The following is a 16,418-nucleotide window of genomic DNA, read 5'->3' as shown; positions in this document are numbered from 1 at the left end:
TAGGAAGGAAGGAAGGAAGGAAGGAAGGAAGGAAGGAAGGAAGGAAGGAAGGAGGGAGGGAGGGAAAAGAAGAAGAAGAAGAAGAAGAAGAAGAAGAAGAAGAAGAAGAAGAAGAAGAAGAAGATGACACAGGTATGAAATAGAAACTTTCTTAGTTTGATAAATTCCTGAAAACAACTATTGAGTGTTTAAGAGAAAAACTTGTTTGTTCTCTGTTGCTTTATTTAAAATATTGGCAGACGAAAAGAAGGCAAGTGTCTTTGTGACCTAATTCAATACTCAAACTAAGAGATGAGCAGCATAAACAATGATTTCATTTTTTCTTGGAGAGGCTACCATCCCATCTGAAGAGATTAAAACATCATGAAGCCCACAGCTCTTGCCTAGCAGAGAATGTTTTCATGAAAGGTGCTGACTCATTTCCGTGAGTTATGATATTGTAACTAACATTAGTCAGCTTGCTGGGTGACAAAAAGCCACACTCCAAAACAACAGAAAGTGAAGGAGGACCATGTTAGTGAGCCAGAGTGAATTATGATGCTTGCAGTATTGATGTTATAGCAAACCGTGGTTCCTCATGCAATACAAAGGTTATTGAAAATAGAATTTTCTTCCCCAGGATGGATATGCAGATTGAAGCAAAGCAATCACCCTACTGAAAGTCATTGATATGGATGAGAACTTCCCATCTAGCAGGTATATTTTTCATCCAGCTTTCTCAGTACTTAAAATGAAAGTTTGTTATCCAGCAAAAGTTCATACTGAAATATCATGAAAAGCAAGAATCTGTGGCCTTTTGGACTTTTTGTACTAACAAATATTGCTTTTCTACAAAAAAAAAAACAGAAAACAAAGAGAAAAACCCTTTTTTAGTTCCTAAGAAATAATAGAGTAAAATCCAGTCCTTGGAAACTCAATTCAATTCAGCTTAATTCAATGTAATTAGCATTTTGTAGGCTAGGTACCAAAGCATTGAACAACACCGGGATAGTATGAAGGTTGGATTTGATAATGTCCATATTCTCATCTACTTTAAAGTTTAGGAGAAGTAGATGACATAAAGACAGATAACTAGAATGTATTATTTTTGTTGTTAATAATAATACTATATAAAAAAAAACTATCTCCTGGAATAAATGTCTTTCAGGAGTTGAGGACAATGGTTTCTCCAGAAGTTTTCTGATACTTTAGCTAATATAATTAAAAAAAAGTTAAAAAATAACTCAAATGGCCCAATTGTTCATACAATACCCAGTATGCAAAACAACCCACATGGTGTGGCAGACTTGACAGTGACAATTAGTTTGAGACCCAGTGATCTGAAGTTGCCATTCTTCTTTTGCCAAAGACTCTGCTAAGTATTTTTCTCACATCTTACCAGTCTCACATTTCCCCATATCTCTCCGTATGCAGGTTAAAAACAACAGAATATGCTAAGGTTCCAAATATATTCTACAAAAATTATAACTTTCTGGCTAAATGGGAGCAAAATTGTATCAGGAAAACAACTTGAAACAAGATTGACATAAAAAGGCAGGAGACATCAGGTTCCTGGAAATGACATTTGGATAACAGAACTAACTGCATGCAAGTGAAGATTGTAGAAACAAATGCAATAACAAAGTTAGAGGGGAAAAAAAAAAACAGATGTTGAACTGAACTTAATTCATTGGAATCAAATAACTAATTTGCTTACCATCTTCTAGTACTTTGAAATGATCCCTTGGGAAGTCAGGAGTGGCAGTGAATATTTAAACTGGATACTTCCAGATTTTAGTGATCTATCAGAGGTGCGGTTTGCTACAACAAATGCAATCCCAATTGGAATACAAAAGAGGCAATGTTGCAATAACGTTAGCATAACATATAGCCCCAAATGACAGTGTTCCCAGGCAGCAAACTGAAAAATGTAGAATTAACCATGTTGGTTACTTCTACCTTTCATGACACAATTCAGAAGTCTAGCTATGTATATACACTGTTGTTGCCAACGCTGTCTCTGAAATGGATCCTTTCATAGGAAGCTGAGTTTATGTGCTATCACATAGATAGGAATCAAACTTTGGATTCTAATTTTATGTCAAAATCCTAGATTTTAAAATGACTCATTTTGTTGTTTTTAGTTTTAATTTTTCTTTTAATTATGAACTTAAGATATTTCAAGAGACAAAAAAGGGGGATTGACTATGAAACTGAACTCCTGACATTCATAATTTTTTAAAAGAGGATATATTAAATTTAACAAGATAGTATGTATGACTGTTTTTCCCCCTTATAAATTCCTTTTCTCTCTGTATATTTTTACTGTTTTATTGATTCATCTTTCTTCTATCCTTCCTTCATGCTTCCCTCAGTTCCTTCTTCCTTTTCTCCATTTCTTTCTTTCCTCCTCTTTTTCTTCCTCTTCCTCCTCCTCCTCTTCTCTCAGCACTAATATAATTTAATCTCTGTGATCTTGGGTACATCTCTCTCTGAGCAACAATTTGCTCTCTCTCTGAGCAGCAATTTCTTTATCCATCAAGTGAGGAGAATCAGACATTAACTTTTAAAATGCCTTCCAAATTCTGGGTCCTATTGAAATCTCTCTTATAGCAATGTGTACCTATTTATTTTCAATCAATGATAAATAGTTGGATATACCCAGATAATCCCATTATTTTGAAGAATATTTATATGTTGTAAAGTTAAATAAAGTGTTTCTTAATGTTTGATCTAAAAAAAAAATGTCTTGACCCCAGGGGTATGGTGAGGCAGGATTGAGGGGAGAAGGAGAACTAAGGGCCTGAGGCTGGGTGGACAGGCCAGGGGAATCAGGACCCTGCCCTGAGACCCTTAGAAAGGGTTTGATTGTAGCAAAGCCCACATAGTAGCCTCAGGCAGAGCGAACACTCTCTGCAAGGGAAGACTGATATTTACACAAGGTCAGCTTCTCCCAAGCATGGGTTTAGGAAAATATTCTTCTCACAAAGAGAAAACAAATACAGATTCCATTCTCAATACAGTTGAGACACCAGAAATAATAACAAGAAATGGAAAAGCTAGACATGACAATACCTTTAACCTCCAAGCAGAGTAGGAAAACACAGAGGGCCATAATGTATAGTTAGAACTTGTATACAGCTCAAGGGCAAATCTTGTCCATGGTAACTCCCCCTGAAGTCAGCAGGAATAAGGGAATTAACCTGAAGTCAGTAACAGTAGAATGAAGCAGCCCTGGAAATAATCATCACTCTGTCTCTAGGAGAACATCCTCTATTTTGTCTGAAAATGAAATGGCCATGACAATTGCCCTGGATTAATATATAGCTCAGTGATATTTCTAGTGTACCTGACAGTTGTCATGTGTTTTGTTTTGTTTTTGTTTTTGTTTGTTTTTACCAGATATTGAAGAATGTTCTTTTATCTGAAGCCTATTCTAATGTCCCTTGTATTTATCTTTATGGAATTGACAATTAAAGCCAAAATGCTTATTTCAGTTGGTTAATGCCAGGGAAATTAAAATGATTCCCCATTTTTACCTCTCAATTAATAGAGTGGGGGCATAATTTGAATAGCTAGAGAATATAAATAGATCAATTTTATTAGACTTTCCCTTTACCACCATCCCCCAATGCAAATAGTGGCCAAATTCTAACAATCTTTCTTTAAGAAATTTCTCTAATCTTCCCCTTCCTTTCCATCTCCATTTTTACCACTTTAGATAGTAACAGCTAGATAGAATAGTCAATAGAGGATTGGATATGGAGAAAGATTTTAATTCAAATCCTGTCAGACACTTTCTAGCTTTGTGAACCTGGGCAAGTCACTTAATCTTTCTGTGCTTCAGTTTCCTTATTGATAAAACTGGAATGATAATAGCACCTAACAATAACAGAGTTATTGTGAATATCAAATAAGATGCTATCTGAAGTGTTTTGCAAACATTAAAAATCTATTATTGTCATTATGATTGTTATCATTTTTATTATTATTATTTGCCCTCATCATTTTAAATTTCTTCACTTTTTTTTCTGCCCTTCAATAATCCACCTCCACCACCACCCAAAAAACAAAAACAAAACAAAAAACAAAAAACAAAAAAACAAAAACAAAAACATCCTATATATGTCTTCCAGATAGTCATTCTAAAACATCATTTTATTCATTCAACTCCACTACTCCAAAGGCTTCACTGACTCCCCATAGCCTACAGGATAAACCATAGTTTCTTTAGCATTAGCTTCTTCAGTCTTGTTTTTATTTACCTCTCCAGCTTTATCTCCCATCATTCTGTCTAACTTGACATTTTTGCTCTAAAACAAAATTGATTTTCTCATTGTCATATCTCCCTAAACACATCCTACACTTTCCTGCCTAAACAGTATTTTTCTTCGGCTATTCCCTAAACCTAGAGTCTCTTCTTTCCTATCAGAATTCTCCACATCATTTAGCACTATTTTAGCTTTCTCCATAAAATCTTCACTAGCCTGTCTTTATTTTATGTAATGATACTCTCTGTTGAAATAATATAACTCGGTCCAACCTCCAGATTTTACATTACTAATGAGAAAATGAATTCAAGACAAGTAAGGTGAAGCTTCAGATCTCACCAGTAATGAGTAGCAGAACTGGATTCAAGCCCTGATCTTCTAGATAATTCTAAATCCAAATTGACAACAAAAAGCAAGAAACAGACTTTCAAGGAAAGATATCAAATTTCCAAAGGTTACACAGTTAGTGAATGCAAAAACAAAACAAAACTGTTTTCTGTCTCCAATACCATCAATCTTTTCTCTACAAACTTATAGTTATCTTGAATCATTATATTCCATTGTTATGAGAAAAATATGGTATAGGGGGAAAACCTCTGGCTCTGGAGTTTGAGAATCTGAGTTCAATTCCTGCATATGACAGTTATCTGTTTAACCTTGAGCAAATCATGTAACATTCCTGGTCCTTGGTTTCTTTAACTGTAAAATGAGGAAGTGGATTAGAGGTTCCTTCCAGCTCTAGATTGGAGATCTCTATGTTTTGTCATTGCAATAAGGAATTACTCCTCAGAGAAAGGAAGAAAGATTTCTAGATCTTTGTTCTTTTCACAGCACTTAGTATATAGCTACATAGCTGTAGTCAAGTTACTTAATTTATTGGCCACTCCCAAAGTTTAAATTTTGTAGAGGAAGTATAAACCTTCAGGATAGAGAGGATTTCAACTGGTTGCTCTTTGTAGCAAAGATATCACAGGTCCTGTCTCTATCTACCCTCTCTCCCCATTGGACCCTAGGAAATGGTTAAATCTGGGTCTTCACCTTTTGAAATGCCAGCTTTTCTTTCCTAATAGTGTCCTATCATTTGATGTTTATGAGCTGTCTGGTTCCAGTGACTATTGGAGAAGAAGCAGATAAATGCCTCTTATAATTCTGTGAAGAAAAGACTATGTCACAATTATCTTCCGTGAATTGGTGCTTCACAAATTTTCATCTCTGCAGAACTTGTCTTCTTCCTCCAAAAGGATACATGGTGTCAGAAGATTAAGTTCTATTTTGAAAATGATATAACATTCCCTTTGATCCTTACACTAGAATAAAGTGTTTAGTTAAACCCAAATTTCATCTTCTGACATTAGATTTCCATCTGACATTAGATTCTCAATGAACCAGCCTACCAGATATGCCTACTAGAGAAGAGTAATAATTGTATAGTTAACCTTGAATCAATTATTTTATATAGTCAAAACTCATAAATAGAATTCTTAATGACTATCATGTGAACTAATCAAAATCACATTGACTCCTTTCTTCTCATTGTTGCAATTCATAGCCCTTTCCATTTTATCACTTGCCATTGATTCCTAGACTAACCAATTTAAATTTTGAATTAAAGAATAACAATCTAAAATGCCTTAATAAAATGTGAAAGGTTTTGTAACTTATATCTTACATTTCTCTCCATCATGAACATTGGAACTCTTAGACTTTAATGGGGAATTAACGAATTAGTATGGTGAATGAACTGGACCTTCACTTTAAAGGTCAATTAGCAAGTTTTTTAACCTGTGAAAAGTAGGCATAATAATATCTGGCTATTTAAAAACCAAATTACTGCTATATCTCTAATGGAAACTTAACAAGAAGTCATTAAGAAGAAGTGTTAAGAAATTCATTAGTGAGAAATGATACCAGTGAGACTAAAAATGACACACATGTCACTGGTGAACAGGATACATACACCATCAAATGGCTCTTAAAATAGAAATGTGTGTCTGCATCTTAGCTTTTCCTTAGGATCCAATTTTATTGGCTAAAGGAGAAAAGTGAGGAATTGCCCAGCACTTTTGAGTAGAAACTTCAAATGTAAGGCCTCTGAATCTCAAAGAAAATGAAAAGTCAATGAAGAGAGAGGATATCAGAATCTAGAATAGAGACAAGGTTATTTAGTGCAAAATTAATATCTCCCATTCAATATTTTCAATTCTTTCACTGATTCTCAAAGACTAAGTGGTCTTTACAAGATGTATAAAATTAAATATAGAATTAAACTGGAATTTCCTCTATAATTTTCTCTGGGCTCAAGATTTGGAAGATCTCCAGTAAAGAGAACCTTTCTTGCAGAGGAGGTACTACATTCCACTTTTGCACAGATGAAATTGTTATGTATTTCCCACCTTATCTAAAGCCTAAATTTTTTTTTGTAATTCCCAACAATTAATTTTATATTCTATGTGTTAGCAGAGCAAGTAAATTGCACCTGACATTCTTTCAGATGTTTGAAGAAAACTTTCATATTTCTTGTAAATCATCTCTTCTCCATGCTAAAACATCAGCATATCCTTCAACAAAGTCTTATATAGAATGAATTCAAAGGTCTTCACCATATTGGTTCTGCTACCCTGAACAGTCTCCAGCTTCACAATATTCTCCCTAGTCCTAGAGACTATGGTACTCTGAATGCAAACTAAGAATAAAATAGTTTTCTTGGCTAGCATTTCTCACTGTTGACTCATATTGGACTCCTGGGTCACCAAAACCCCCAGATACATTTCAATTAAAAATTCCTTTTAAAATAATAAAAGATATGGTAAAATAATAAAATGGTAGCCATCTCTAGGGTGGGGGGAAGGGAAGAAAAAAAGAAAAAGAAATTTACATGATAACTTTATTATACATTTCAAAGGAATAGGGGGCAGCTAGGTGGCACAGTGGATAGAGCACCGGCCCTGGAATCAGGAGAGCCTGAGTTCAAATCCAGCCCCAGACAACAACACTTACTAGCTGTGTGACCCTGGGCAGGTCACTTAACCCCATTGCCTAACAAAGGTTTAAAAAAAATAAGGAATAGCAAGATGTACATAATAGATTTGCAGTTCATATACAATAATTTTTTTATTAATCTATGTTATGGACCCATAAATTAAAAATTAAATAAAAATTAAAATATAAGGTCTAATAGAGTAATTTCCCCAGTAAATCAACATGCTACTTGATGAATTTGATGTTTGCTAAGAAAATGGTTATCAGAAAAGCCTGTGACTGGGTAGTTTGTTAGAGATGACTAAGAGGCAAGCATGCTGTTCTTGGGAAAATTACCACTTCTCCTCAGTTTCCTTATCTGTTAAAAGAAAACATTGGACTAAATTATTTCTGAGACTCCTTCTAGCTTTAAAATTATATGAATCTATGACTTGACCAAGGCAATACAGCTTATTTGTTATAGATACAAGATTAATACCCAGGTATCCTTTCCCATTATATCACATAATACTTTATTTTTTCAAAATTTAAAAGCCCTAATTAAATAGTCACCCTATACTAACACCAGAAATGTTTGTATAAAATAATATAATTATGAGACATAAACAGGAAGAGAAGGAATGAATTTTTCCTAGATTTTGCTTAATTTTGTTGCCTGGTCATCTGGAATCCTCAGGACTCAGGATTTATGAATAGAAGTTCCTCCTAATTTTATTAAATGGCAAAGTATGGAGTTCTCCTTGGTCACTCAAATTCTCTTCCAGAAACTATCGTGGAAGCTATTGGCTTTAAGACACAAATTAATAAGTGAAATTAAATGCAGGCCAGGGAGAGGATGAGATAGAGTCACCAAAGTAATGCAAAGGGAATGATCCAAAATGTAGCTGTAAATTATTAAATGAGTAGAAACTTCCTAGAATAAAAATAGCTGAAACAAAAGGAAAGGGGAACCTATTTCCTGAAGCACACAACTCAATGACATGGAAAATACTGCTCAATATGTCTTTGGTTTCACTTACAACTTTTGAATGGTTAATTCACACACATCTGTCTTTATAATGATGAGATTATGATTAAATATATCTTTTTCTATTTCACACTTTTTACATATCTGGTTGTAGCAGCTTTTAAAAAAGAAACCAGGGGATATTGTGGGAAGACGCCAGTATGTTAGGACCTAAATGAGACCAGATGCCACATAAAAGCCTCTTGTAAAAATCTAAAATTTCAATAATTAAAAAAGTAATAAGGAAAAGCCTTTATCTATGTCTCTACTCATTCCAGAGACTTGTAGAATTCTGTAGATATCTTAAAGTAAACAAGAAGGGATGAATAGAATCCTCAGTGCAAAAGAGTCGAACAGCAAGAGAGACTACGAGCGAAACAGAAGAAAAAGGCATCCATAGCCCACAGTGGCAGAAAGATTCCAAATAGAGCCCAGCAAGGGGGCAGTGCTGAAGCTTCATGGCTAAAGAAAGTCCCTAAAGAGAGTTCAGTGGGATAACAGCCCTAGAACTGCAAAGCAATAAAAAGAGGAGAAAGAACCCAGACAGAGCCCAGTCAGGGGTTATCCCCAAGTTTGATGGCAATGGGGAAAAGACTCCAAGCAGGACACTTTATGGGCAACCTGGTAGTTCATTAAGCAGAATGAGAAAAAGCCTGAGGTCATTAGCAAAGCTACCAAGAGCAATAGCCATAGTAGAAGGAAAGCTCTGAGCATCCTCTAGGAAGGTCCATCCCAACCCAGAATCCTGGAAACTTGAACTTAAAGTGCCGTGAGAAGAAAAGGCAAAAAATTCCTTTAAGAATATAGGAACTAATTTTAGCCACCACACTTAGAGCCAAGTGAGGCTTGCCCACACCATCCACCATCTACAAAAGTAGAGTTTGATATAAGCACAAGCTCCCCAACCAAGACACTGAAGGCATTTATGTGAGCAAAACAAAAAGAAAAAAACACTATGAAGAAATCTTTTGAAATAAGAGATATCCAAGTTGTAAACCTTGAGGAACAGAGTAACCACCCAAATCCAAATAGAAATTCAGAGGAAAAAAATACTTGGCCACAAGGATCATAAGAGTACCTGGAGAAAATAAAACAAGGCATTAAAAGAGATTATCTTGGAAGAGGCAGAGCAGAGGTGGTGCAGTAATAAGAAGCAGTGCCATAAGCTACCTGCCACATTTTGTTTTCCCCAAACAGATCTAGAAAATGCATCAAACTTAAATTGGATGGGGAAATCCCAATAAAGGCATAGTGAGTTATCTGTCCAGCCTAGCTCCTCCTAGGGAAACAGACATGGAAGTTTACAAATACTGTAGAAAGTGTCAAGCAAAGAGCATACTGCACCTGCAGGGCCCAGGGAGAGACTGTGCACCAGGACTAGAGGAGATTGTAGATTCATGCCAGAGCACCCCAGGCCTGTACTAGGGTATTCGCTGCTGGAACATGTGTGAACTAGCAGCTTTGTCACCCACTAAAATAGATCCATCTTGCAGATACAGGGAAGTCTAATTTTGTTGTTGTCCACAATTCTTTAAAGTAACAAGGAGGAAGGGAGTTAGTTTTTGTAGCCTTGAAGTGCCAGGTGCCTTTCCAAGATGCCTGTATACCTGGTGGCCCTTTCAGATACCAGACAGCAGGACAGTATCCCAAGCTTTGGGTGAGCTCATGGCCAGCTGGTCAAAAGTAAGGATCTTCCCACTAATCTTGAATTTGCAATTTTGGGCATTGTTAGTATCATGAAGGGCACACACCTTTAGCTTGGGGACACCCTGGATCCTCACATCATCTGTCACAGTCCCAACAGCAACAACTGTCTTGTTTTCCTTGCCCAGCAGCTTATTTTCCTGATCATTCAAGACAGCAAAAACAGGGGCCAGTTGGTTCGGATCTCTGTAGCTTTTCAAGACAACCTTACTGAAAGTTGAGTTGGTTCTGGGTTAGATTTTTACAAGAGGCTTTTATGTGGCATCTGGTCTCATTTAGGTCCTAACATACTGGCATCTTCCCACAATATCCCCTGGTTTCTTTTTTAAAAGCTGCTACAACCAGATATGTAAAAAGTGTGAAATAGAAAAAGATATATTTAATCATAATCTCATCATTATAAATACAGATGTGTGTGAATCAACCATTCAAAAGTTGTAAGTTATGCAAACAGAAACCTGTACAGCTTCACCAGCACCCACAGACTGATGTCCTGGTTCTTATGAGCCTAGCGGAACTTTCCATTCCTTGTTGTGGCTGATAACCACTCCCATGCAGATGCCAGCTTGAACACCTGTCAACCAGGAAACTGGGAGGGGTGAGGAAGAAGGAAGGTAGGGGAGCAGGGCAGGGCAGGGCAGTCTGGGAAGTCCACCAGTAAGGCCAGGGTACCTAAGGTTGAGACAGAATTTTTTTTAATAAGCATAAAGTTTATTCCAAGCATAAGGAACAGTTTACAAATGAGATACTCATTGCAGATGCAGAATTAGATAGTAATCCTGCTCAGGGAGGCCCTGAAAAGTGTTCTGAGAAAGTCAAAAACAGCAGCAGTTTGTCTCAGATCCCAGAATCAGAACAGGATCTTACTTCCTTCATTCAGCATAGCCTAAAGAAGAAAAACCAAAAAAAGTAATGATAGACCAAAAGTAATAGCACTAATAATATAATTCTGCCACTTTGAACAGCCAGACCTTTCTAGCTAGCAAATAAGGATGGGGGTCCAACAGTAGTCTGCTCTTGAACTAGTCAAACTCCAACTGTGGGAACTGAAATCAGACTTTGCCCTGAATTAGGCTTCTTTAGGAGCCTTGGAAGTTTGTTAATCCCTAGTCACTTTCTGAAGTTCTAGTAAAATATAACACTCTCCACCCAAAGAAAACAGCAACAGGAATAACCTAGACCTTAACTCCAGAAGTCCTGAAGAACCTAGACCTAATATCAAGTCTAAAAACAGGAAGAAGCCTAGAAGAATGGACAAAGTAGAAAAAAATACCACCTTCCATTAACAGCTAATATAAATATAGGAGTGCTGAAATACCAACCAGAAAAAAAGAATGATTCAAAATCTATAAGCAATGCCTCAGAGAACAAGCAACATGAAAACAAACTCAAATAGAATTCCTAGAAGACATAAAGCAAGAGCTTTTATTTTTAAGAGCTATTTTTTTTCTCCCATAAATGGAATGAGAATACTTGGAGAGAAAAATATTGGAAAACAAATGAAAGTTATGGGGGGGAAAAAAGAATTGTAAAGGAAATAAATAGCTTCATGCAAGAGCTACAAAATCTTGCCCAGGCAAAAACTCCTTGAAAATTAAAATGGAATGAAGAGAAGTCAATGACTGCAAATTATTAAACCTATTTTTTTTATTTAAAAAAGTAAGAGATGAAAAAATATACCTTTGGAAAAAATGGCAAAGTGAATTGATAAGTTTCAACAAAGGATGGGAAATCTTATTAAGCACCAAATACCCTGAAAATTGAACAGACCAAACAGAAAGCAATGACTCCATCAGACAAGAATAAATGTTAAAACAAAATCAAAGAATAAAATATGAAAAATGAGAAAAGAGATCAATAAAATTAAAAGAAAATATGGAGAGAGTGGAACCAAGATGGCAGAATAAAGACAGGGACTAACTTGATCATTCCCTCAAACCCTTCCCAATACCTAAAAAATGTCTCCAAACAAATTCTAGAGCAGCAGAACCCCCAAAAAGACAGAGTGAAACAAATGTCCAGCCCAAGATAACCTGGAAGGTCAACAGGAAAGATCCATTGCACTAGGCTGGGAGAGGATCATAGGCCAGTGAAAGCCATGCCTGCATAGGCCTAGCCCCAGCAAACCTGCAGCAGACCTCAGGGAACTGAATCACAGGTACCTATGGTGGTTTCTAGACTTCTTAACTTGCAAAAGCCAAAGACAACCTTGAAGGTCAGTAGGAAAGGTCTATGGGATTTGAGTGAGAGAGGAGCACAAGCCAGCCCCAACCCCACTGCTTTGGCAGTGGCTACTTCTGGAGCTTTCAGCCCACAGAGAGTAAGGGAAGTGGAAAACTAATCAGAAATAAATTACAAGGGTTTCTCAGTTGGCTCTAAGGCAGGATTCTGTTGCTTTGCCCATACCTGGATCTGGGTCGCAGTCCTGGGTGGCAGTCCTGGGGTGAGGAGGAACACTCACATATCAGAGCTTGTGGCAACAGTGGAGAGGGAATGCTCTTCACAATTCCATGGCAGAAAAGAGTTCTGGTGGTCACTCACAGACCAAAGTACAGGCCAAGAGAGGAGTAAACACCTCTCCTTAGATCATACCGCCTTGGAAGAACTGAAAACTTATAGGTCTCTAGAAGTACCTCTGAAAACAGCTGCATAAAACCTATGAAGCTTGGGACAGTGCACCTCCACTCTGTAAGGAGAGCCCTACATTAACAAAGAGTTAAAAATTCAAATAATCGGCTAGGAAAATGAACAAACAGTGGAAAAAAATCTCAGAATATAAAAACTTACTTTGGTAACAGGGAAGATCAAAACATACACTCAGAAGAAAACGATAAAGTCAAAGTTCCTACATCCAAAGCCTCCAAGAAAAAATATGAACTGGTCTCAGGCTATGGAAGAGCTCAAAAAGTATTTTGAAAACCAAGTAAGAGAAGTAGAGGAAAAAATTGGGAGAGAAATGAGAGTGATGCAAGAAAATTATGAAATAAGTAAACAGCTTGCTAAAGGAGACACCCTAAAAATACTGAAGAAAATAATACCTTAAAATAGACTAACACAAATAGCAAAAGAGATCCAAAAAGCCAATGAGGAGAATGCCTTAAAAAGCAGAATTGGCCAAATAGAAATGGAGATCCAAAAGCTCACTGAAGAAAATAATTCTTTAATAATTAGAATGAGGCAAATGAAGCTAATGTCTCTATGAGAAATCAAGGAATTATAAAACAAAACTAAAAGGATGAAAAAAATGGAAGACAATGTGAAATATCTCATTGAAAAAAACAACTGACCTGGAAAATACAGCTAGGAGAGATAATTTAAAATTTATTGTACTACCTGAAAGCCATGATCAAAAAAAAAAAAGAGCCTAGACATCATCTTTCAAGAAATTATCAAGGAAAGCTGCCCTAATATTCTAGAACCAGAGGGTAAGATAAAAATTGAAAAAATCCACCAATCACTTCCTTGAAAGAAAACCTGAAATGAAAACTCCCAGGAATATTATAGCCAAATTCCACAGTCCCCAGGTTAGGGAGAAAATATTGCAAGCAACCAGAAACAAACAATTCAGGTATGGTGGAGCCACATTAGGATAACATAAGATTTAGCAGCTTCTACATTAAGGGATCAGAGGACTTGGAGAGAGGGAGAGAGAGAGAGGGAGAGAGAGAGAGAAGAGAGCACAGGGGAATTGAATATGAAGGGATGATATTTAAAAAAATAAAATTAAGGAGTGAGAAGAATCCACTGGGAGAAGGAGGAAGAGAGAGGTAGAATGGGGTAAATTATGTCACTTAAAGGGGCAAGAAAAAGTTTGTACAGTGAAAGGGAGGAGGGGAGAAGTGAGAGGGAAGGAGTGAACCTTATTCTCATCAGATTTGGCTTAAGGAGGGCATGACATACACAATCAATTGGGTATGGAAATTTATCTTCCCCTACAGGAAAACAGGAGGAGGTAAAGGGGACAAGAGAGCAGGGAGATGATAGAAGAGAGAGCAAACTGGGGAAGGGGCAATAAGAAACAAACACTTTTGAGGAAGGACAGGGTCAAAGAAGAGGATAGAATAAACAGGGGGTAGGATAGTATGGAGGGAAATATAGTTAGTCTTTTACAACATGACTATTACAGAAGTGTTTTGCATGCCTACAAAACCTATATCAAATTGCTTACCTTCTCAATGAGGGTGGGTGGAGAGGGAGGAAGAGAGAGAATTTGGAATGTGAAGTTTTAAAAATGTTTAAAAATACTGAAGAAAATAATACTAAAACAAAAAACAAACAAAAAACAGAATTAACCTAATGGCAAAATGAGACTGAAAAAATTCACTGAAGAAAAGAACTCTCTAAAAATCAGAAGAGAAAAAATGGGGAAAAGAGGTACAAAGATCACTAAAGCAAAGAGTTCCTTAAAAATTAGAATTGGGCAAGTGGAAGTTAATAGATCCATGGACACCAAGAAACAATAAAACAAAGTCAAAAGAATGGAAAAAAAGTAGAAGAAAATGTGAAATAACTCATCAGAAAAACAATGTACGTAGAAAACAGATCCTAGGGAGACAATTTAAGAATTATTGGATTACTTGAAAGGTGTGATCAAATGAAGAACCTAGATATTATATTTCAAGAAATTATTAAGGATAACTACCCCTATGGGGCACCTAGACAGTGCAGCGGATAGAGTACTGGCCCTGAAGTCAGGAGGACCTGAGTTTCAATCCAGCCTCAGACCAAACACTTATGTGATGCAGGGAAGTCACTTAACCCCAATTATCTAAAAAAAAAAAAAAAAGAAAAAAAGAAAGAAAAAAGAAAGAAAGAAAAAGGATAACTACCCCTATATGTTAGAGACAGAGGAAAAAATAGAAATTGAAAGAATTCACTGACACCTCATGAAAGAATCCCAAAATGGAAAAAAAAAAAACTCCCAGGAATATTATAGCTAATTCTTGAGCTCTGAGGTCAAGGAGAAAAATACGTCAGTCAGCAAGAAAGAAACAAAGAAACAGTGCAAATATTGTGCAGCCACAGTCAGGATATTATAAAATGTAAATACTTTTACATTAAGAATTGGGGGAGCATAGCCAAGATGGCAGAGTAAAAGCAGTGACTTGCCTGAGCTCTCCCCCAAACCCCAACAAATACCTACAAAAAATGGCTCTAAACAAATTCTAAAGTGGCAGAACCCACAAAAAGACAAAGTGAAACAAATTTCCAGCCCAAGACAACCTGGAGGGTTGATTGGAAAGGTCTATCACTCCAGGCGGGGAGAGGAGTGCAGTTCAACGTAGGCGTGTAGGAAAAGACCAAACCTCAGTGAACCTGGAGCAGGCCTCAAGGGACTGAATCACAAGCAGTGGTGGTGGTTTTCCAGACTTCTCAACCCACAAATGCCAAAGAGAACTTAGAAGTTCAGTAGGAAAAGTCTGTGACTGCAGTGAGAGAGAATCTTGGTCCTAGCTCCAGTCCTCACACATGGCCCTGGGGCAGTGGAAGTTTCCAGTGCTTCTGGCCAACAGACTGAGGAGGAATTGAGTGCCTGATCAGAGGGAGATTGCAGGGATCTCTTTGCTGGTGCAGGATTCTCTTGCTTTGCCCATACAAGGATCTGGGTCACAGTTCTGGATGGCAGTCCTCGGGTAAGGAGTAGTTCTGGTATGCTGTAGCTTGTAGTGGTGGTGGAGAGGAAATCCTCCTCACAGTTCCAAGGCAGAAAAGAGTGCTTGCAGTCACTCACAGAACAGAGTACAGGCCAGGAAAGGAGTAAAAACCTCTCCCTTGATTGTACCAACTTGGAAGAACTGAAAACTTACAGTTCCTTAGAAGTATCTCTGAAAACAGCTACACAGAAGCCCTGGAGCTTGGGACAATACATTCTTGACACTGGAAACAGACCTCTACCATAAGAAAGAATTTATAACTCAGGTGATTGGCTGGGATCATGAGCATACTTCACAAAAAAGTCAGACCATAGAATCTTTCTTTGGTGACAAAGAAGATCAAAACATACAACCAGAAAAAGACAACAAAATCAAAGCTCCTATATCCAAAGCCTCCAAGAAAAATATGAACTGGTCCCAGGCCATGGAAGAGCTCAAAAAGGATTTTGAGAAGCAAGTAAGAGAAGTAGAGGAAAAACTTGGAGGAGAAATGAGAGTGATGCAAAAAAATTATGAAAAACAAATCAACAGCTTGCTAAAGGAGACCCCCCAAAAATACTGAAGAAAATAATGCCATAAAAAATAGTCTAACCCAAATGACGAAAGAGGTCCAAAAAAGCCAATGAGGAGAAGAATGCCTTAAAAAGCAAAATTGGCCAAATGGAAAAGGATGTCCAAAAGTCCATTGAAGAAAATACTTTCTTAAAAATTAGAATGGAGCAATTAGAAGCTAGTGACTTTATGAGAAATCAAGACACTGTAAAACAAATCCAAAAGAGTGAAAAAATAGAAAACAATGTGAAATATCTCATTAGAAAAACCTGG

At 36.9% G+C, this 16,418-nt stretch overlaps 1 pseudogene; it reads right to left on the bottom strand.

Moving 5' to 3' along the window:
* Positions 1-9,740: 9,740 nt before the first annotated feature.
* LOC114045163 lies at positions 9,741-10,493 on the bottom strand (annotated as a pseudogene).
* Positions 10,494-16,418: the final 5,925 nt, after the last annotated feature.

Source organism: Vombatus ursinus, unplaced genomic scaffold, assembly GCF_900497805.2.
Source record: "Vombatus ursinus unplaced genomic scaffold, bare-nosed wombat genome assembly UNPS02014778.1, whole genome shotgun sequence".
Lineage (NCBI taxonomy): Eukaryota > Metazoa > Chordata > Mammalia > Diprotodontia > Vombatidae > Vombatus > Vombatus ursinus.
The sequence above is the reverse complement of the archived record's forward strand: the minus strand, read 5'-3'. Positions and strand labels throughout refer to the sequence as shown.